Source organism: Battus philenor, unplaced genomic scaffold (genome assembly GCF_028537555.1).
Source record: "Battus philenor isolate CCGP_79_NKW_IND1 unplaced genomic scaffold, ilBatPhil1.0.hap1 SCAF_12, whole genome shotgun sequence".
NCBI classification, from domain to species: domain Eukaryota; kingdom Metazoa; phylum Arthropoda; class Insecta; order Lepidoptera; family Papilionidae; genus Battus; species Battus philenor.
Genome location: NW_027181674.1, coordinates 13,913,138 through 13,936,054, shown reverse-complemented (window position 1 = coordinate 13,936,054; position 22,917 = coordinate 13,913,138).

Genomic DNA, 22,917 nt, shown 5'->3' with positions numbered 1-22,917 from the left:
CACGACTACCACTGCATGTGCGGAAGTGGCTAAATATTGGTCATTTTCTTACTTAATATTTTATTATTACTATTTCCGAAATTCATTGATTTATTAGCTTATTTGAATTTCCTTGTTGTTATTAAATTATATAATAAAAAATAACAAAAAAATACCTAGTAAATGAATACATAAAAACAACGTGTCAGTATAAATCAATATATTTCAATTACAAGGTCTATTGAACATGTAAATAGGGGTTGAATAGAAATGAAATAAATCACATTACAAAGAATAAATGATTCGTAACAGGTTGTGAAGAAATATGCAAAGTAACGATGACAAAGAAGTCGCCGGAGGCAAAACGGATGGAAATTGTATACGGTGTACACACCTAATTTACTTCTAGAACGACGGAGCAAACAATTTCATCGAACGCGAGCTGAAATACATTTATTCACTTTTGACTTCTTACAAGATACTTTATTGGAATACGGATTTGTTTATTGTTAGTTCTTCAGCCGGTTTAAGTGCGCGATAAAGTGGAACGCGTGTTCGAGAATTCGAAAACAGAAATGGCTTCTATATTAGAATACAATATAACTCTTTTGATACGAACTGGATTTTATTAAGGTAGATAAATGTAAGATATAGAACAAAATTATAAATTGCAATACTAATCCCTTCAACTTGATGCAGAGACAACCCAGGATAAAGTGACCTGGCGCAAATTGATAAGGAGACCCGATCCCAAATAAAGGGAAAAGGGATGGAAGAAGAAAAAGAAGAATACTAATCTACGTCTCTCCTACTTATTTACGTTTGGCTTTGTAATACATTTCAACAATATTATTTAATATCAGAATTATTTTCACTGCTGGTCATAAGCCATCCACCATATGGATTTTGACCAACAATTTTTCTACATTCTCCAAATTCTTGAATCTTTATAGGAAGTTCACAACTGACAATAGGACTTCTCCACAATACTCTAATAGATCCGCCTGGAAGCGGTACATCCACCTCATCCACATCCCACGCTGTGTTAGCCAGTCCTTCGTCTTCACTCTAGAACCTTAAGGTGTTAACAGCCTTCCGTTCTCAGCACTATGTTGCCTGCCCAGCGCTTCAAATACATCTCCTCTTTCCTGAATCGATCTCCCTAACATAGCTTTGGTCTTACCATGGCATTAACGAACTTTCAACTTACAAAGGAGGTTCGAAATTAAAGTCCACGCATACCCTATGAGTCCTACTTTAATTGATGAGTAAGGCTGTTGTTATTCGTGCAATCCATGTGTATAAATATGATTATATATTACGTTTACAATAATTATAATAAATTTAAAAAAAGGGGACTTCCGTAGTGTATTTCCAAGGCACCGTAAAACTGGCTGTACCAAAGTTTCGACTGCGAGAAGTCTCTAATCATTTTTAATATACGGATTTAGATTTTGTGTTTCAAAACTATTATTACAAGTAAATTGACGGAAAAAGCCTACTATTTAATAAACGAACATTTTAATGACAAGAATCCTTGACAATAATATGGCGTGTTTATTTTGATTTAATTGAGGCTATATCTGATGTAGTATACATGTAAAAATCTGTCTTGTTAAAATTTATTAAAAGATGTGTTGTTGTGAAGTTTCTTCTTGCTTTCTCTCCACAGCCTTGTGAAAGAGAGTAAAAAATAAATAGACAATAAGGATTCTGTTAAAAGTTTCAATGTTGAATAAATAATTTTATCTTTATATTTATCTTTAAGAAATGTTACGTTAAGCCCTAGATTGAAAAAGCACTCAAAAAAGTACTGCAATGTTTAAAAAAAAACTAAATAAGATTCCTCAATAACAAGAGACACAATATGAAAAGCAACAACGAAACGCTAGCGGTGCGAAGTCGACGAGCAAGAAGATAATAAAGGATGGAGGCTAGTTATAAAGTTCCAACTCGAGAGGTAGAGTATCCAATTAAAAATTAGACTTCTTCAAACAAAAGGTCTCTCAGGGGAGGCCGGGCCTTTCAGCGGCGCCTGCCCTCGCGGTGGAGGGAAACAATTAAAACCTCCGCTTGTCGAGAGGAAAGTTTCGAGGGACTGCGCATCCGTTTATATATCACGCCGGAAGTGCCTCCTCAAAATCATCTTACATTTACACTGTTAACTTTATCTTTCTGTTTCTGTGCGAAGTACAAACATTTTGTAGTTACACAAACTGAATCATCGCACGGTTGAAATATTTAATCGTAATATTTACTTTAACATATAAATCTTGTAAAGTCACTATATACATAACTTATAGATAAATCATTAAAAACATATGTTTAAAATTTTTATAATATATTTATATAGTTCAAGGAAAAAATCATCTAAAGCTATGAACCTGTAGTTACAGTAAAAACGTCGTGAACATTTCTAAAGGTACCTTACTTTAATAGCAATCTCTGGAGATTGATAATGATACAAGATCTCGTATACCAATAGAGCTGAAAAAACCTATATGGTTGTACACTTAAATAATAAAATTTATGCTTCATATAAACAACTGGCTTCGTTCTATGAATCACTATATATACAAAGGTATGTAAACGATAGCACACATTTATAAAGACATCTCTAGGTAATTAGCGGCATACGTAATTTCTGTTTATTTCATCATCATCATTCCATGATTATCCACCGTAAAGTTCCCTTAGAAATTTCCAATAGGACTGGTTGAAGGTCTAAACGACGTCTTCTGACGACCTTAGCAAAGTCAAGGTGAAATGGACGCCGGACATAAACCTGTTTCCGTGACCTCAATTCCATTGAAACTGCACAAAGCCTAAATCGGCTATCACAAATCACATAAAATGCACTTGTGAGCATAACTGTACATTGACTTTCAAACCCTATTACAATCAATGTTACTAATGCTGCAAGTCTCATAGAAATTCTACATCTCAACAATGCGTTCCATATTCAAAGATGTTTTAAATTAATTAGTATTTCACTTATTATTTGTGAGCAAGACTGTACACATACGTCCAAATTCGTTCGAAATAACTATAGCGAGTGTATCAAGTATCAATTACGTTCAATATCCCGAAATTTAACGATGTTTTTTTAATTAATGATACATTTTTTTATCACACTTGTCACTTGTGATCGGGACTGTACTTTCTAATTTAAGCTCGTTCTATATAACTATAACAAGAGCGTCGAGTATTAATTAATGAGCACTACTACGCAACCAAAATTGAACGATATTTTCAAATGAATCTTCTTCTTCTATTCAGCTGATGGACACCCACTGCAAGTCATATGCCTGTCCCAAAGATCCTCCCGCTGATCAGTCATTTTGCGACTTCCGATGTCATCGGTTCATCTAGTGTGGGCCCCGCCTAGACCACGTCTACCGGCTCGAGGGTGCTGCTCGAGAACCTTACAGTCCCACCAGCGATCAGTTGAAAGAAATATGTGGCCACTCACTGTCACTTAAAACAAGCAATTTTTCGAGGCATGTCGGTGATATTTTTTTGCAGATCGCCTCATTCCTGGTTAAATCTCGCAGCAAAAAGTATCAAATAACGTAAATAACGAAATTAACGAATACGTTTATTTTTAAACTACTCTATTCACTTTTGAGCAAGACTGTACGAAATGACTGTAGTAAGTGCGTCAAGTATCAATTACGTTCAATATTTCGTTCATATGGCCGAAATTTAAAGATGGTTTTTGTATTAATTATACATTTTTTTATGTTACACATTTCACTTGTGAGCTAGAATGTACCTTTGTTTTTAAGATCGTCCGAAATCACTGTAGGAAGTGGGCAAAAGAAATCGAACGATATTTTCATATTTGACTATAGATTTTATTATATTAAAGGCTGTTATAGTAGCATAGTAACGCATTAAGAATTAATTTATATATATTACAATATTCACTTATGAGCAAGACTGTACGAAATGACCGTAGCAAGTGCGTCAAGTATCAATTGTGTATAACATCTCGACTATGCGCCCGAAAATTTGCACATTTCAGCCGCGGAATGCAAAGGCTGGGATGAGCGTGTTGCAACTGTAGCCTCACCTCTTCAAGCACGCGCCCGAGTTGGACAGACTACAGTCGCTGTCGGGAATTGGCTGCGAGCTTTTGTTGGATTATGCAATAAAGGAGCGACGCAACGACGCGCGGGAATTCATAACTTTGCGCTTCGAAACACTCACGCCGTAATCTCTTTAGCATGCAAATCCCTATTGTGATGACATTACTGCGGTAGATGCACTTTTGGAAATCATGTTAATGCATTTCGAGTATGCAAACCGTACGAACGAGATGAGAATTGAAAAACGTAGAAAACTAGATATTAATCTACTCAACAATATTAACATAGTTTTTGAAATTACTCCTTGTTATCTAATAGATTCAGGCGTTACTTTGCGGAAGTCCATCCTAAGTAATAAAGGGACTAATATATAGCCATGGCGTCATGAAGGACGGTGCATTTCATTGCACGACTACTGCTGCATAGCGGAAGTAGTTATATATATTTCCCTTTCTTTCTCTGCAATCAGTCGTGAAATTATTCGCGAAACTTTTCAGGATGATTCTGTTTTTTTTTTTTAATTTTTTCGTGTTTAAGCAAAAAACGTATGTCTCTTAAACTATTTTAAATAAGTTCTCATAATGTTCAGTTTTTATGATTATGTTTCGTGCAACCACATCCTCAATCGTACTCTGGATGTAAATGTCTTCAAAGCTTTTACATCTATTACAAATCATCCTGTATAAAGCGATTACTCTGAAATCAATTAGTTATAGTCTTCTTTTGAGACAATAAACTCCCACTGTAAGGTTTAGGCCTCCAATAAAAATAGCCACGATGACCAGTATAAGTAGTGGGGGCGGAAGGGAATAACATCCAGCTATACTATTAACTTATGATTCTTTTATGTTTGAAATTATAAAAAAGGTTTGTCTGTACAAAATGAATTATACACAGTATATAGATATTCACTGCAAGGCGTATCTTACCGCAATCTTGAGTACATTTACTTCTAATTTCGGATCACAAAATATTTTTATCTATAAACAATGGTATTTATATATCGAAAAGTTTAAATATCAATAGAGAATGCTGACATCATTTTTCTACTCTATAATATTCTTTTCAATCCACTCACTCTTATTTTAAATCAAGGTTTCAATTTCTTCATGATACACCTGAGAGGTCTTTGAGATCATCAGGGAATCTAGAATAAGAAATACCGGTGCATTCTCCATCGTTTATGGCCAAATCTTTCCATCTAGGCCGTTCGATTATGGAATGATTTACAGCTGAATATAATACGTGCTAACTCGCTACATATATTTAAGAAAATGGTTAAGAAATATTTACTAGAACTATGATTATTTATCTGTTAATTAATTTCTTTGCTTTCCTCTGTTTCTTTTTTCTTTCTGAGACAATTACGATACAAATAAGTTGGATGTTTTTATTTATTATTGTTTTATATTTATAATGTGTATAATAACTTATTTCTTATAAATACGTATATGTTATATACATATGCACGTATGTTTGTATATATGTATGTTTTGCGCACGGTAACTACCCATTATTTGTACTTCTACCTTTTCAATACTATGGTTGTCGTTATTATATATTATGATAAAACTATGTAAATGTATCCTAACGTGTGCAATAAATAATATAAAAAAATAAACACATCTTAGCTGTTCACAACGTACCAAATAAAACATTGTTTTGTACACGAAACAGTACTATCGGCTAAGTTGGTACTGATTTAAGTTTCATTACAACTGAATTCAAACTTTGTTTACAACTGTACTGTGAATATTAAATAGAGTCTGTACAGACCCCGCCAGAAACGGCCTTCGGGGATAAGGGATATTAAATAATTGATGGGCAAAACATTAGGAAACAATAAACTCAGATGAAGCTATAAATAAATTACCACAGCATCTGCTAACTTCAGCGGACCAGTTACAATGAATATAAGTGAATTTAACACAAAAGTTTCTCAAGTTGTATATGCTTAAACTTGTATATGAATCAAGAGATTAGTTCTAATCACTAAGTCACGCCTAACTTAACTATGATCTTATAGGTCAATATCTAACATATAAAATTCTCGTGTGGTGTTCGAACTTGAACTTCTCCGAAACGGCTTGACCGATTTTTATCAAATTTTACATGCGTATTCAGTATGTCTGAGAATCGGCTACTATCTATTTTCCATACCCCTAAGTCATAAGGGTGGTCCACCCCTAAATTTTATTTTTAATTTTTTAGACAATTTTTTTGGTTTTTATTTTATTATGATACAACATACAAAAATACATACAAACCTAAATTTTCACCCCTCTACGATCAAACCTTATCTTACATTTGTCAATTAAAAACTTTATTTTTTTTTTGCAAAACAACGTTTGCGGGATCAGCTAGTAATTGATAATATCCTATCAATGTACACTTTGTACAGTTAAACCTAATTGATTATAATAAATTTATAATTAAATAGCAAGGAACTATGAAACTCACTGACATGCATCTTTATATATGCTACATTTCTTCTTTTCAGCCGATGGTATTCATTGCAAATCATGGGCCTCTCCCGAAATTCATCATGACCGGTTCCGCGTTGCACAAAACCGTCGGTTCATCTTGTGGGGGTGTACCTCCACCTCATCAACCGGCTTGAGGTCGCCACTTGAGAACCTTTCGGCCCCAAAGGCCATAAGTTGCAGGAACTTTAAGCCCCGCACACTGATACTTCAGAGGAGTAATTTTTCGAGCTACGTCGGTCAACTCGGTTCTTCTGCGTTTGTCTTCATTTCTTATTCGATCTTGCAGTGAAACTCTGACCATGGCTCTCTCCATTGCTCTCTGGGTGACTTTGAGTCTCCTTCTGGACGTTCAAGTTGCCCCGCCTCTGGGAGGAGGACAGGGGTATGTGGGATCCCTTCCTACTAAAACCCTCCCGGTGATCGCCCTCTGCGCTATACGAGGGACCTCGGTGTCTCCCGGTCAGGGATCACGCGGTCTTCCCTGACGCCGTGCTATTTTAGATAGCCCGTCCCGGGGTATGCGTGTATGGTTCAAGCTACCCTCGAAACCCTCGTGGTGCTATCACGATGTTAGAGACCACGTCGAACCATCGCTCGCCTCAGAGTCGCCGAAGCAAGTGGGGGTTTAGGGCCCCCACCCTAAACTCCCGCGACTCTGAAGGTCCCGTTTACTGTAGGGGAACACCATTCACCGGAGGGCCGTTGCGAGGCGCGTCCCTGCACTGACGATGTCGTCTCCAAGCGGGATCTGTTCTCTGCCGATCCCGTTCGGCACCTTCCTTCTGGACCATGACGGTCTCACAGAAATAGGCCACGACCCTCCACGATGATGACTGTTGGCAAGAAAAGTTCCTGTCCGATCTCGTCTGCAAGGATCCGCCACTCTGACTGCCACGCCGAGCGTGTGCGAGGCGGAATCCTGGGCGGCCTAACCGCTTCTTATGAGGCCTGACTTAAGTGACTAAGTACTATGTATGCATAAATATATGTATATATATGCACGGCAGACCAAAATTTACCTGCCTAACACCGCTTAAAAGGAACAGAGCGCAGAGACGTTAAGCTTAAAACTGGGGGACGCTACATACTATATTTTCATCAGATAGTAAGAATTCAGTCGCTAAGGCAGATGCCTCATGGAGTGACTAGGTTCCAGGGCGCCCTAGAACCTTCGCTTGAGCTGTCAATCGTCGACACAAGACAGGAAAATCTATCGCTTGAATCGCTAGATCGTTCGGATATCTTAAGACATTGTTACGCTCTTACTCTCTTACAGAAACTGTAGTATTGATAGTATCTTATGTAAATGAGGCATTATTGCGGTTAAGAAAAATGATATCACTCGCTTTTAAAAAGGCGTTTTGTTCTTATATACATGACTTTCTTTTTTCACCTCCTATTTCTATATTCTTTTTGAGGCAAGTACTATCTAAATCAGTTTGTTGTTTTCATTTATTATCGTATTATATTTATATTACGTATTATAATTTATTTATCATAAGTATGTACGTATTCATGTGTAGGTGTGTTTGTATATATGGATGTTTTGTATATGTTAACTATCCATTATTTATACTTCTAACTTGTTTATACTATGGTCGTCTGAAAATGATTGCTTTCTGTGATAAGAGCGCCCATTGTAATATTTTGTTTTTTTATTATGAAATTATTTTAATATTATGAACTATTTAAAAAAAATATTAAATTATGTTAAATCAATTTTGTTCCTATCTAAATACCTCAAACGACAACAAACGATATTTCAAACTTTGTTTTAATTGTATATTCAATAACGTACTTAGTCCAGTCATTTTGATGACCAATTTTGATCTAAATATAATAGAATAATAAAAACAAAATACACGAAAAGCTTTTAATTATGCTATGTAAATATATATATATATATATACTAGCCGATCCCGCAAACGTTGTTTTGCAAAAAAAATTAAAGTTTTTAATTAACAAATGTAAGATAAGAGTTGATCGTAGAGGGGTGAAAATTTAGGTTTGTATGTATTTTTGTATGCTGTATCATAATAAAATAAAAACCAAAAAAATTGTCTAAAAAATTAAAAATAAAATTTAGGGGTGGACCACCCTTATCACTTAGGGGTATGGAAAATAGATAGTAGCCGATTCTCAGACATACTGAATACGCATGTAAAATTTGGTAAAAATCGGTCAAGCCGTTTCGGAGGAGTTCAAGTACGAACACCGTGACACGAGAATTTTATATATTAGATATATAAACAGCTACTTGTACATCCCATTTACAATTCAATCTTGGAACCAAACTGCAACGTAACAAAGTAATAGGGTTCCGACTGAACAAAAACGTGAACTAACGTGTTACACTCCGGCTTGTGTACAAACTCGAAGCCGTGACGTCACACCGCGATAACGGCCTCCGCTTTCAATTACACGTAATTGCGGTTAGGGCTGCAATAACCCCGGGACACGGCAATTTAGTACGTCGAACGTAAATTGCATTTGTTTTTCAAAGTTCGACACACCGTCCAACACAACATTCGACACATTGTTCTACCGTTTATATTGTCTGCAAGTGTATTTATTAGACAATAAAAGCGGAACATATATGAATATGTAATTTTAACTACTTTTTAATATTAAGAAAAAAAAAAGAATAATGTAATAAAGGGTGGGCCAAAAATTTTTGCAAATAGCAACACTTGATTTCTCCAAAACCGTGAGAGTAAGGGGCCAACGGCGAGACGGAGCACATCTCGACGATGTAATTTTTAAAAAATAAATTTTAATAAATGATAAGTACGGTAAATAAATCATAAACGAAATAGCATTTGTACTTTTATTTCATTACACATGTTTCAAAAGTGCAAAAATTTATGGCTCACCCTATATTTATTTTGATTCTCATAGTGCGCTCGTTTCTTTGAATTCTATCGACTTGTAATGCAATTTAAGTTTTTCGTACGGTTCACTTTTAAAGCTTAGACGCCAGATAATTATCAAAACTTGTCTTTGGATTTATTAAGATGCATATTTAATCGGTCATCCAATACGATAGATCTCATGAGTAAAATACAGGATGAGCCTATCTAATCGAGTGTTAATGGGTAGGAATCTCTCATAAGCTTGTTCTTCATCCAGAGGCAGGTTATCTTGAAGATCAGAAGGATTTCCTCCGAAATAAAAAAAGATATTAAGCCACAGGCGATAGTGTAGACCAGAGTTCCCAAAACTTTTTTGTGTCGTAAACCCCTTGCCATGTTTTTCCGTGTTGGGTAGACCCCCTACTTACCTGATATTGATTTCTGTCATAGACCCCTGGGGGTCGATGTAGACCACTTTGGGAATCACTGGTATAGACAGACCTATTAGATTGTATGTGAATAGATAATAAATAACTTTTACATCAACGACTTATCGTTTCCCACTCGCGTGTTCTAACTCATATAGTATGAATTCTCATCGATAATCGAATCTAAAACTTATGATTGCAATTCAAATAGTATATTACAAAGTTCAACACAAATATTTGAAATTGGAACGTTGAAATTAAAGGCGCTAAAAGCATTTGTTTAACTGCCGAGCTAATAGTATCACGATTACCACAAGATGCCCCGGTAGTCAAGCATCTCAAATGAGGGAGATAGCTTGTTATTCCATCTCTCTTCGCCTTGCAGAAATTTCTAGAAAATTCCGTTGGTAATCTGTTTCCATCTGTTTGAATCGATCTTTTGTTAATAGGATAGTTTCTCGTTGTTATATGTGAAATGTGTTACTTAAGTATCTAATTTTTTAGAATATAATAATGAAAATCATAAGGTTAATAATTATATATTTATTTATTAATACGCATTTACAAATTACTATTTAGCGGAACACAAAGCGAGCAGCAAAGATGGCCCCCGGGAGTGTTTTTTTAAATGACTCTCGCTATGGGACAAGGCATTACAATCTAATTATGATATATAACATTGTTAAAATACCTGTTTACTCTGACAATTAAAAAATTTTTACATAAATACCTAAGTTTTTTTTTTTTTTAGCTTTATTCATTTCATATTAGTGTTTTTTTTGCCTATTGGCCGCTAGGAATTTTAGGTTCTGTAGTAGACAACACAGACGGACAAGCGTTTCGACATTTAGCCATGTGAACAGAAGATCCGATTAGAATATTGACTATCATATTGTTAAAAAAAAACATTAAAAATTTCTATTATAAATTTATTTAAAACGATCTGTATTGCTATCCTTATCACACGAGGCAATCTTTTAAAGACAATTGTAGTTTGAAAACAGTGGAAGTATAAGTAATGGGTAGTAAAACAAAACACACGTATGTATAAACATACGTACATATGTATAAATATTATAATGATGTTAACCTTCTTGTAAAGTTACCCTTTTATTTGATATAAAGAATCAAGTGTTACGTGTAAAGGGTTCATCGGCACTGTAAATGCCTACGTGAAGGTCAAAACAAAGTCGGGCGTGCTCCGTTTCTGCCAAACAACGTCTAGCATTTCACCTTTATTGCGGTGCCGGTCTCCCGATACTTTTATTATATAACCGATGTCACGACAGCCTCTGAAAAATTGCCATCGAACCTTACTATCTATCGTCTAACAATAGCTTTGTTTGTTTTCTAGAACTTTCGAACACAGCTTGTAGACGGAAAAAGTTTAAAAATATAAACCATTCCTCTCTATTTCATTTTATTGTTGTTGTATTCTTGTTTATTATAGAAATAAAAATATATTTTCGAAAATACATTAAAAAAAAACGATTTGAAAACTGTACAATCAAGTTTGCTGTGTTGCATCATCCGTGGGACGCCCACTGTTGGTCATAAGGATAGTTATCAGAGTGGAAATCGGAAATTTTAATGTAAGTGCAAGTGCGTGAGTAATGCATGTAATTTTATTTATAAATTATCAAATATCTAATATTAAAATGCATATTGATAGTTTTTTGATTGACTGTGGAAAGATTTAAAATAAATTAATACATTGAAGTGTCCTAATAGTGTAAATGTCTTAAAATTATAACCAAGTCATCCGTTTCACTTGGCTATTTGCAAAATGTTTTCCATAATAAAGCATAACTTAAATTTTTAATAACTATATATACATATTCATGTCAATATCAAATTAAAATAGTTTTTAGTGAACACTTGTGTATAGAATAATATCAAATGAGATTAATTTTATAGAAACGAAAAATTTACCTCCACCATAAGGGATTTGTTCAACTTAAAGCTACGAAAATTCCAAACACACTCAAATCATAAGAACTAACATGACAAAAATATATTTATTTTTCATAATAATTTAACATTTTGTTAATAGTTTTTAATAATCTTTTGTAAATGTAATACATGATCAAAAAGAGGCATTGCAGGAGTGTATTGTAAAACAGGCTTATGTTTATTTCTAAAGCTAAACCTAATTGTAACTATGGTATAGATTGTCTAGAAGAGACGAACCAAGAAGAGTATTGGTAACGATGCTGTGTTGAAAGCTAAGTTTCAGAGCTTGTGATACTTTTTTTTAGTGCGAATAACCAACCGTCATTGTTTCCAGAATAATAACTTAGAAGCCTTTAAGACAAGAGTGAATAGGTTTCTTCTAGACAAGGATGTACTATCGTAGACCTCATCATCGTCTAACATCAGGTGAGACAGAGCTCAAAAGCTTTGCTTATAAAGGCAACATGCTCCATTTTTGACCTTAAAATTTGTATATCTTTTAATGTTTTGCTTCACATATGAACTCCTATCGGGCATCATATCTGGGACCTTCTGTATTACATCACAAATTTAATCACCAGACATTTAGGTCATGTTGTTGTCGTACATTAATCTAGATATAATTTTTAAACTAGAAAAACTTGTAAGTAGATTTTTTAACAATAACTCAATGTCGTTGCATTCATTTTTTGCATGTTGGCAACGTGGAAATAAAAAAACAAGTGCAGCCAACATGCAAACCATATCAAAGCGCAGCTGTATCGTTAATAACAAGTTCGTTTTATATACGGTCAACAGATCTTTAATCTGCTGAGTAATGGGTCTCATGTAATACTTTTACGTGTAGCTCGTAAACGAATAAATTATATGAAAGAGTATTTATTCTTTTGTCTCACGTAAAAAAAAAGTAAAATTTAAATATAGAATCCATGCAGAAAAGACGATAGAAGTGAGGTGATGTACAGAAGAAAGAAAGAAAAGTAACGTAAGATATTATTAATAAAAAAAGAGAAATGAATGGAAGATATTAAGAAGGATGAGAGAGGAGTAGGATAATAATAATATTCAGTGATGTATAAAATTATTTCTATAGATTGTGGTGATGATGCAGTTGGCCCGGAGACTTTTAAAGCTTCGTCTGAGATGTGTTCACGGAGCGAAAGGGTCCGTCAACTTGCGAAAAAATTCACTGAGCAAAGAGGTGGCAGGTCGGCGGATGAATGTGTAATGTACTTTGTTTGTTTGGGAGGGCAGCATGAACTACTCGGCAATCTGTGGAAATAAGTAGATCCTCTCTCAGATAACCCATGTTGTTTGCAATTATGTGGCATGAGTCCGCCCCTGAAATCAAATTGTGCGGTATTTATGGTTTCTGCTTTAATTGGGTACAACGAGAAGTCCTCAAAAACCTGGGCCCAAAGAGAACCATTGAATAAACTATTTTATTAATGACATACTTCAGACCGTGGTGCACAAAAGCTTAGAGTGGTTTGTGAAGTGGAAATGGATCGGTTGCTTCATTATTTGCAGCAGCATTGCTTCCCTTTAGGAAAAGGAGAGCCGCAATACTTTCTTGCGGTTTTGTTGCAGAGTGGTGGATGACGTAATTACGCTTAATAAAACCATGTAACAAGAAATGTGACGAGGAATGGGAATCGATGCGTGAATGCTGCGAGAATGAAAGAAAATATGAAGGATGAAAGAAATAAAGAGAAAAATTGTGAAGGATGAAAGAAAGAGATGAAAATATGAAGGCTTAGTTACATCATTTACAGATGGTAAATGCCCACTGCAGGAATTAGGCCTCCCTCATAGACCGGCACCATGACTTAACCTGCCCGCAGAGACTTTCTGTTACAGAACAAATTTTACTAGAAATTATAGATGAGAATCTTGACTATCTAGTTCAGGGAAAGCATTGTTTCTGTTTGAAGTTGTTGTTGTTATCCATTTTGGCTTTATGCAGCTTCAAACACAACAAACAGAAGCTGAGCGAGCTAAAAGAATATTGTTGGTGATTGTATCCCACTTACATCGACGACGTTTACTCTTAGATGGACTATACCTGTATATGTATGTTGTCGTGAATGAGGTGTAGTGTAGTTGTGCGAAGCGAGGACTACATGGCGGCCAGGGGCGACATGGGTCTCTCTTGACCACACTCGCTTGAACACGGCCTAGGCGCTAAAGAAAATTATCAACATGATTATCGTCATTCTTTCGTCTTTCCGTCGACTTTCTCTTTTTTTTCGACACCATCTTCTACTGTCTAATGACAAAGTCTTTTTTTCTACGGTAATAATTTATCTTATAATTATATACATACACACACATATATAAATGTATAAATATATGTATATTATCACTGTCTACATGTACGTAATTGTGACGTAATTAATAATACTTCTTTTTTTTTCAGGTAAGTCATGCAGTCGATGGAATCTTGGATAAGTAAATAAAGGTTAAGAATTTATATTACATAAATTTAATTTATCTACAACCTTAAAATTATATAACATTTTATCGGACGAAAGTGTCAATCGCGGAGAAAGCTTATTGCATTAAAAAGTTTCAATGTAAAAGGAAAGATACATTTTTAATATGATATTATTCTCTAACGTATCTTTAGAGTTTCGTAACGCAAAGTCGTTTAAAACATGTTGTATTTTACAACCTTTTTGCTACTTCAAAGTTAACCGAAAGTTTCGGTAACTAAAGGGCAGCTTTCATAAAAAGTGAATTAATAACAAAAGCTTTTGCTGTGACGTAACCCTGTTCCCTGGTTGGTTGTTGAAAAAAAGAAAAACGTTGCGAAATGGGCGAATGGAATGTTCTCGAAGTTATAAAGTTACGTAAACTTTAGAGTATTTCAGAGGTGGAAAATTTAATAGTACCTAATCTAAAGAAAGCGAAAGGGGTTAAGTGAAAATTACTTTGTTTTTTTTTTCTTTAAAACTTTATACCGCCGAGTGTATTTACAAGGAGCGGTCGCGAAGCTAGTCCGCGAGCGTCGAACCAAAACCCGGGCTTACTTTATCAAAGTTCCGCTGAGAACATTTCATTTGCATATTTATTTATCTCATGTTTTAAGCCGCGAAGTTTATCGTAAATTTCGTAGTGGATTATTTTGTGGTCTCTATAATATTTACAGCTCGACTTTTATACAGTACAGTAAGAGATCGACACCTATCCGAAGAATCATAATTGTAGTTTATGTATATATGAGGTGTATTTCTTCACGCATTGCTATGTTATGAATCTAATTAAAGTCTGAACAAAAAGACAGTTATAATATCTCAAATATAAAGTGACAAAAAGATATCTCTCTCTCTCTCTCTATATATATATATATATATATATATATAATTTTTTTTTGTTGCTTTATATCACGTTTTTGTGCAATTAAAATAAAAAAAATCAATAAATTTAGTTAGTTATTGTGTTATCACAAAGACATGTCTTCTTTCGCTCATCTATATATATAAATATACATATATACACACACACATATATATATATATATATATGTGTATAAAAGATAATGCACACACACACGTATAAGTATATATATGTCTCTGTGTGTGTGTAGTACACTAACTATGTGACGTTTTGTCAGTCGTTGTATTTCGTGTGACAGAGAATTTACCCGATTGTCTCTTTCCGAAGGTCGATATGCAATATTTATCGCCAGGTACTGTATGCTTGTATTAAAAAATAAAACGATATATTTGTTTTTCCGTTATGATGTTGTTTATTTTTGTTTTGCATTAAAATTCGCATATTTTCTTATTGTAATTTTTATTATAAATTTTTTTTTGGAAATAATTTAAATAAGTGTTACGTTATTTATTTAAAATATTCGTATATGATAGGTATATAATATATGTTCTTTAAATTATGTTAAATTAATTAAAGTTTCGTATGTAGTTACTAAAACCGCAGTTGCGATTCGCAGCGATGTAGTGACGCCGGTTCGACGTTGACGTCCCCTTGATTTATCTCTTTCATTACACTCGCAATACTCAGTGGCTATTTTTTAATCAAGTACATTTCTGTCTCATATACCTTATATATATATATATATATATATATATATATATATATATATATATATATATATGTATTATACATCTGTATTTATTTATCTCATCATGAACTTCGTTTTAGATATAAACTACAGGATGATTGCTTATAAGTGTAAATTATTTAAAAGGGTCAATGTACAGCTCATATGCTGAAAATTAAAATATGTATGGAGTATTTTATTTATTCACACTTTATTGTACACCAAAACTCTATAATAAAAAATCAAAAAGCGAATGTAACAAAATAACAATGATAATAATTTAAGAAGTAACAATATATATAGAGGTATTGGAGGCGATCTTATCACACGAAGCGATCTCTACCAGACTACCTTTGGATGGAAATGAGAGACATGAAGGAGAGGGCAGTTTAGGGTTTACGTAACAAAAAAATTAAAACATTTAAATATAATATACATTTCAGAGTAAAATACACACACACACACACATGTATATATATATATATATATATATATATATATATATATATATATATATATATATAGTTATATTTATTATATATATTTAGAATTGAGAGAATAATGTAAATTCGAATTACTTCGTTTTAAAATTAATTAGTATCTATCTATTTTTGCGGACTATTTGCAGCCATAAATTATTGGCCTGTATAAAATAATGTCACATATTTCAGAGCAATCACTTTATATAGGTTGATTCTAAATAGGTATAAAGCTATAAAGATTTTGTTGACTGAGCTATAAACTCACACATAAAAAATTATATCTATTACCAGTGACACTATTTTATACTTCTATATTAATTATTGTTCATGACTTTTTGTCTTGACATATTTATTTTTCGTTTTCTAAAATCAATGCAGTAAATATATATATACATAGGTATGTCCTGAACAGTTGTAGTCCAGCGGTAGAAGGCTGGCACTTTGATCATAGGTAGACGTTTTGACTCCCAGGATATAGACTTATAGCACAATTTTTGCATAAAATATTTAAAATTGCCACTTCTCATTAAACAACTTTTCTAAGGATGGTATGGATCTTCTACGTACGATAATACCACACTGATCGCAATCCCTTCTGTCGGGCGTGGGGATTTTGGTATATCGGCCCGTAGATGTCTTTGCGAGATACATGAAGCTTGCAATGCATAGGACATTGCAAGCTTCTATGTTCTGAAAAGATGACGATGGTACACATTTTTCAAAAATCAATTATTTTATAGAAAAATTAATTTATATATAGGTCATTTCACCTGGCTAATTGTAAATATCTAATATATAAAATTCTCGTGTCACGGTGTTCGAACTTGAACTCCTCTGAAACGGCTTGACTGATTTTTACCAAATTTAATATGCGTATTCAGTAGGTCTGAGAATCGGCTACTATCTATTTTCTATACCCCTAAGTGATAAAGGTTGTTCACACTTAAAATTTTTTTTTTTTTTTTTTTAACGAAATTTTTTGTTTTTATTTTTTTATGATACAGCATACAAGAATACATACAACCATAAAATTTCACCCCTCTACGATCAACCCTTATTTTTTATTTGTAAATTAAAATATCATTTTTTTTGCAAAACAACATTTGCGGGATCAGTTAGTGTCTTATATTTTCTATATTTTTGATTCCAATATTACAATATTGTTTTTACCAGTCAGAACAGTATACAACTGCACAGGATATTTAATGTTTAAAAAAATAATATTACATTTACAACAAGCATCAGGCACTACATTAAAGTAATGTAAAACCTCTTGTGAAGCTGAGATAAACACAGTTAAACGCTATCGTTTGTTAAGAAAAATAAATGTTTGTTTTTACAAAAGATTATAATGGAATTTTCAATGGCTTGAATTTGAACTACGAAATTTTATATTTGGAACTAAAACACATTGTGGGTTAAGCGATCTCTCGTGAATTGAAGGATTTTGGTATATATACTTTCGAGTTTACCTTCATCGAACTTTCAACACTCTTTCCACATCGATTGCAAAATGGAACTAAAAGACAGGGTGAGATATGACACCTTCGCCTCCCTGATGGGAGACAAAGTATCATATCTCAAGATATTGTCACAGAATCATTAAGTAAGTGATTATTAAAAATAAAAGTTGCCAATGAGTTTAGTTAAGTGAAACGCTAAGAAATGTAATATAAAAAGAATGAAAAATAGAAATTAGTATAACAAATTATAACAAACTGTATATCAAACAATGTGACGAAGAAAGAGACGCAATGAGTAAGGACTGTGAATGAAAGAAAGAGAATGTAAGAAATAGTAAAGTTTGAAAGAGGAGAAAGAGATAGATATTGAAAAGGACACGAGAAGAGATCGTAAATAAAAAAAAAGAATTTGTAAAATATTTCCCTGTCCCAATAATGAAAAAGATATGGGGAAAAAAGGTTAAACACGATTAAAAAAAAAACTTTCTTTCCACTTTTTAACTGCTGGGTTGGCTTTCTATATGTATTCATTTTGTTATATACTTTAGATATTTAATATGACCATGTGTCATAATAAAAGACAGTAAAACTCAGTTTGATAAAAAAACTATGATATAAACTGGATGATTGTTTATTAACGAAAGAGCTTAAAATTTAAGTAAGAAAAGGACCAATATTTAGCCACTTCCGCACATGCAGTGGTAGTCGTGCAACAAAGTGCACCGCCCGCCAGCCCGCTGACAAATGCGCATGCGGCAAACAATGCGAATTACACAACTACCACCGTCAAATCACTCAACACGTGTTTCACCTCACCACGGGGCATCTTCAGGAGTTATGTTACACCGATTAGTGCCAAACACAGAGTTTTAAAATTTTAGAGCTATTTTTAGAGCTTAAAAATTTTTGCACATTTTGGACAATTAAAAGTGCCATGCGCTATTCAAGAATCAATTGTTTAAGAAATAATAAATAACGAAATTATAACCTAATAAAGAAAAGCAATTTTAAAAATCGAATTACTTCGTTTTAAAATAAATTATTGTTTACTATTTATTCATGCGGACTATGTACAGCCATAAATTATTGACCTGTATAAAATAATGTGACATATTTCAGAGTTATCACCATACACCACATAACATATATCCATATGTCGCTGGTTCAAATCCGGCTCGAAGGACCAGAATTTGATGTTGGATATCGATATAAAATAAGCACATTTAATTATTTTTTTTAATGTTAAGAATTCAAATATGTTACACTTGTAAATGTCCGTTGATGGAATGACGTTGCAAAAAATTGCCTTTTACAGAAGCCGGTGAAAGACGCCGTACGTTCCGATACACGCACTCAAATACAATAATAAAAAGTGTTACGTTCGGATACAATATTGAACATATAGGTTGATTCTAAATAGGTATAAAAGTTATAAAGATTTTTGTTGACTAATAAGCTATAAATTCACACCTAAAAAAATTATATATATTACCGATGACCCTATTTTATATTTTTATACTAGCTGATCCCGCAAACGTTGCTTTGCAAAAAAAAAGTTTTTAATTAACAAATAAAAAATAAGGGTTGATCGTAGAGGGGTAAAAATTTAGGGTTGTATGTATTTTTGTATGCTGTATCATAAGAAAATAAAAAAAAAAATTTGTATATAAAATTAAATAAAAAATTTAGGGGTGGACCACCCTTATCACTTAGGGGTATGGAAAATAGATAGTAGCCGATTCTCAGACCTACTGAATACGCATATAGAATTTGGTAAAAATTGATCGAGCCGTTTCAGAGGAGTTCAAGTTCGAACACCGTGACACGAGAATTTTATATATTAGATATTAATTATTCTTCATAAGATTGTGTCTTGACATATTTATTTTTCGTTTTCAAAAATTAACGCAGTAAAGAGTAATGTAAGTACTCCTCGAGAGAGGCTAAATCAACGCAAAGCGGGTTTACTAACCAGGAGTTACAATAACAAATGGTCCGCCCAGATTGAGTCGTTGGGTTTCCGTCGTTATGCAAATTCAGTAGGTACTTTTAAAATTCACCCTTACGCTCTTTTGATTACGGCCTTAAATCGCTTCAATCCGCACGTTCGTAAACAGCCTCTTTTTTGGTATAAAATTAGAAATATGTACACGAATTTTTTATTACAGGAAAACATGTTTCAATTCATATTTTCTTTTTAACCTAATTTTAAGACAAGTTATATATTTATTTACGCTTGAATATAATTATGAACTTAGAAATAACATTAGATATAATTTAAAATAGGTTAAAAGAGTTGAACTTTCAATTATCATCATATCAGCTGATAGATCCGCCGCAAGTCATTGCTCCTCCCCTCTAAACACCACGATGACCTTAGTACAATACTTAAATGTAAATAAATAATTTCATATAATAATGTGATCAAAGAGAAAGATGAATTTGTTATTAAAATGTAAATTCTTTATTTATTATTCCAAATCGATTTCATCCTCTCAAAGTAACCCCGTTCGATAAAACGCACTTTTGTTAACGCCTTTTCCAGTCTTCTAAACGGTGAGAATAGACTGTAAATCCTTAACCTTCAGGTTCTTCCATTCGGTATTTATCTGCTGAAACTTATCAAAACGACGTCCCTGCATTAGCCTTTTGAGCTTTTGCTAAATAGGCAGAAGTACACGGAGCCATATCCAGGTGAATATAGTGGTTGGGGAACAACATCAATTTTTTTGACGCCTTTTTTTTCTAAAAAAGTTAAGCGATTTTTGGCACCAATCGAGATTTACATGGACATAGGTCTCAACTACAAATTTACAATAAAACCGGTTTGAAGCGCATGTATGTTTTGACGTTTTTTTTTTCAAAAAGTAAAGCGATTTTGGCACCAATCGAAATGTCCGCGTGTCAAATAAGCTGTAAGATATCCACAACTGGACATAGGCTTCTCCTACAGATTTACAATAAAACCAGTTGGAAGCGCATGTATGTGTCTGCCGATATTAATGAAGTCTGTCCACCATGTGGGCAGTCGTCCCACGCTGCACTTTCCGCGCTATGTAGCCTGGTTATTGCCACTTCAATATACCAATCCGGAAGACTAAGTGGTTCTTGTATGAATTTTCTCATTACTGCAATGATAGACAGGAATATTTGTGCAAAAATAACTTTATTACTTCAACTATAACAGATAATTCTTTCGGATCATCTCTACCAATAAACATCGATATAAGACTGTTAGGAATGTAGAAATTATATTTGCACTCGCTTCATTGATCGGTCTATATACCAAATGATTTATTGTAATGCTTTTGCGTAAGCAATGTAATAGATCTTTCTAAAATGAGTTTATCGTTATAAGCTATATAAATATTGAAGGCCAGATTGAATGCGAACGTAAATACTGAGTCATTTTAAATCTACATCTACGTTACATATATAATTGAAATATAGTTGTTTATTGTTTAAAATATACATTTTCTTCTACGTTCGAAATTCAAAACGAATACAATTTAAAATAAATTCATACGACGAATACATTGAAACATACATACTGGTAATATTATGTTTTATAAGTTTTTTATTCAATAAGCTTTTAAATGTATATATTTTTATAGCTCTCGTTTTATATTTACTGTATTTGTTTTTTATTATATTCACCTTAAAAAGGTCTTCTGTTCCTTGGAAGACGCTGAATGTAAAAACAGCTTCCAATTAGTGTTACTTAATATATGGAAAAGGCTTTTATTCAGTAATGAACGTTCGAGATCTGAAATAAACATGATGATGATAAAAGTGTATTGTGAAACCACTAAAGTTGCGCACAAAAGAGTTCTTAATACTTGGAAAATCGTACTTCTGTGTTAATAAGAAAATATTAATGTTTATTTCCTGCTTAGGTTACTATTTCTACTCATCCCAATATCTCTCGAACCTTAAATTTTAAAGACTTAAAATTTGGTAGAAATATTTATTTTACTAAATAAATTTCAGCTAAGAATGGATTTGATGAATTTTTTATCCTTAACGGTGTTGATTTCATTAGGTTTACGAAGCAAGTGGGGGAATAGTTTGTTTTTTTGATATAGTTAAGTGATTAATTACAATAAAACGCTATCAAATGATAGTAAACCAGAAAAGCTTACTGTTAGCCTTTTACTTTAAACCTCAATTAAAAGTTACACGTATAACATTTTCTACGCTTTAAGCTTTACATAAACTTTAACTTAGCTCTATCAACACACGTTAACTTAGAAAGACAGACTTTGTTCGTTCTCCCTTCGGCGCTCGAAAGACCGACGGAAATAACTTATTTTAAAAATTTAAAAGTCACTTACTGCGTTTTAAAATTTAAATCTCCCGTAATCCTTATACAAAGCTACCGTCCGAAGGTAACTTGAATCAATTACCTGTCCATTGATTGGATAATTTGTCCTCCGATAATCCAACGAGGATCGATATTAGCTTAATGAGCTCGTCAGGTAGCCGTCGTTAAGCCTTTTAAGCTAAATGGTAAGTATCACGATTAAGTTTAGACACATTCTGCTTTCATGTATCGAGTCATAAATCTCACCTTTTCCGACTTAAAAATTAACCCGTGCTTTCAATGTGAGTTTTTAATATTTCATTTATTTCTCTTACCAACATTCCTATAACTACCATACTATCGGCGATAAGGTGAAAGAGCCTTGAATTTAAAAAAAACGCTAATAAATTGTCTGTCATATTTTTTACAACATTAAAATGTGTTTTATTTGTGGCCAGTTATTTAACTATTTATACATGAAGTCTTATATTTGATTCACAGTTCAACAAAAACATAGCTATAAATAATTGTCTACAGCTGTTAGTTTGTGTAAATATAGATACACAAACTAACATCTGTGATTGTTTATTGGTGTAAGAGGTTTATAGCTCGTGTAAAGTGATCAATCTGAAATTTGTTATATTCATTATTTTTCTATTGGAATGCGATAGCGAATATCTTCTGGCAGAATAATGTTTGCAGTGAGAGATAGACAAAGTGCAGTCAATATTAATTATTTTTAATACATATTAATTTGAATTTTGTAAACGCTTTTTTAATATATTATTATTACATTATTCTATACATTAATTGC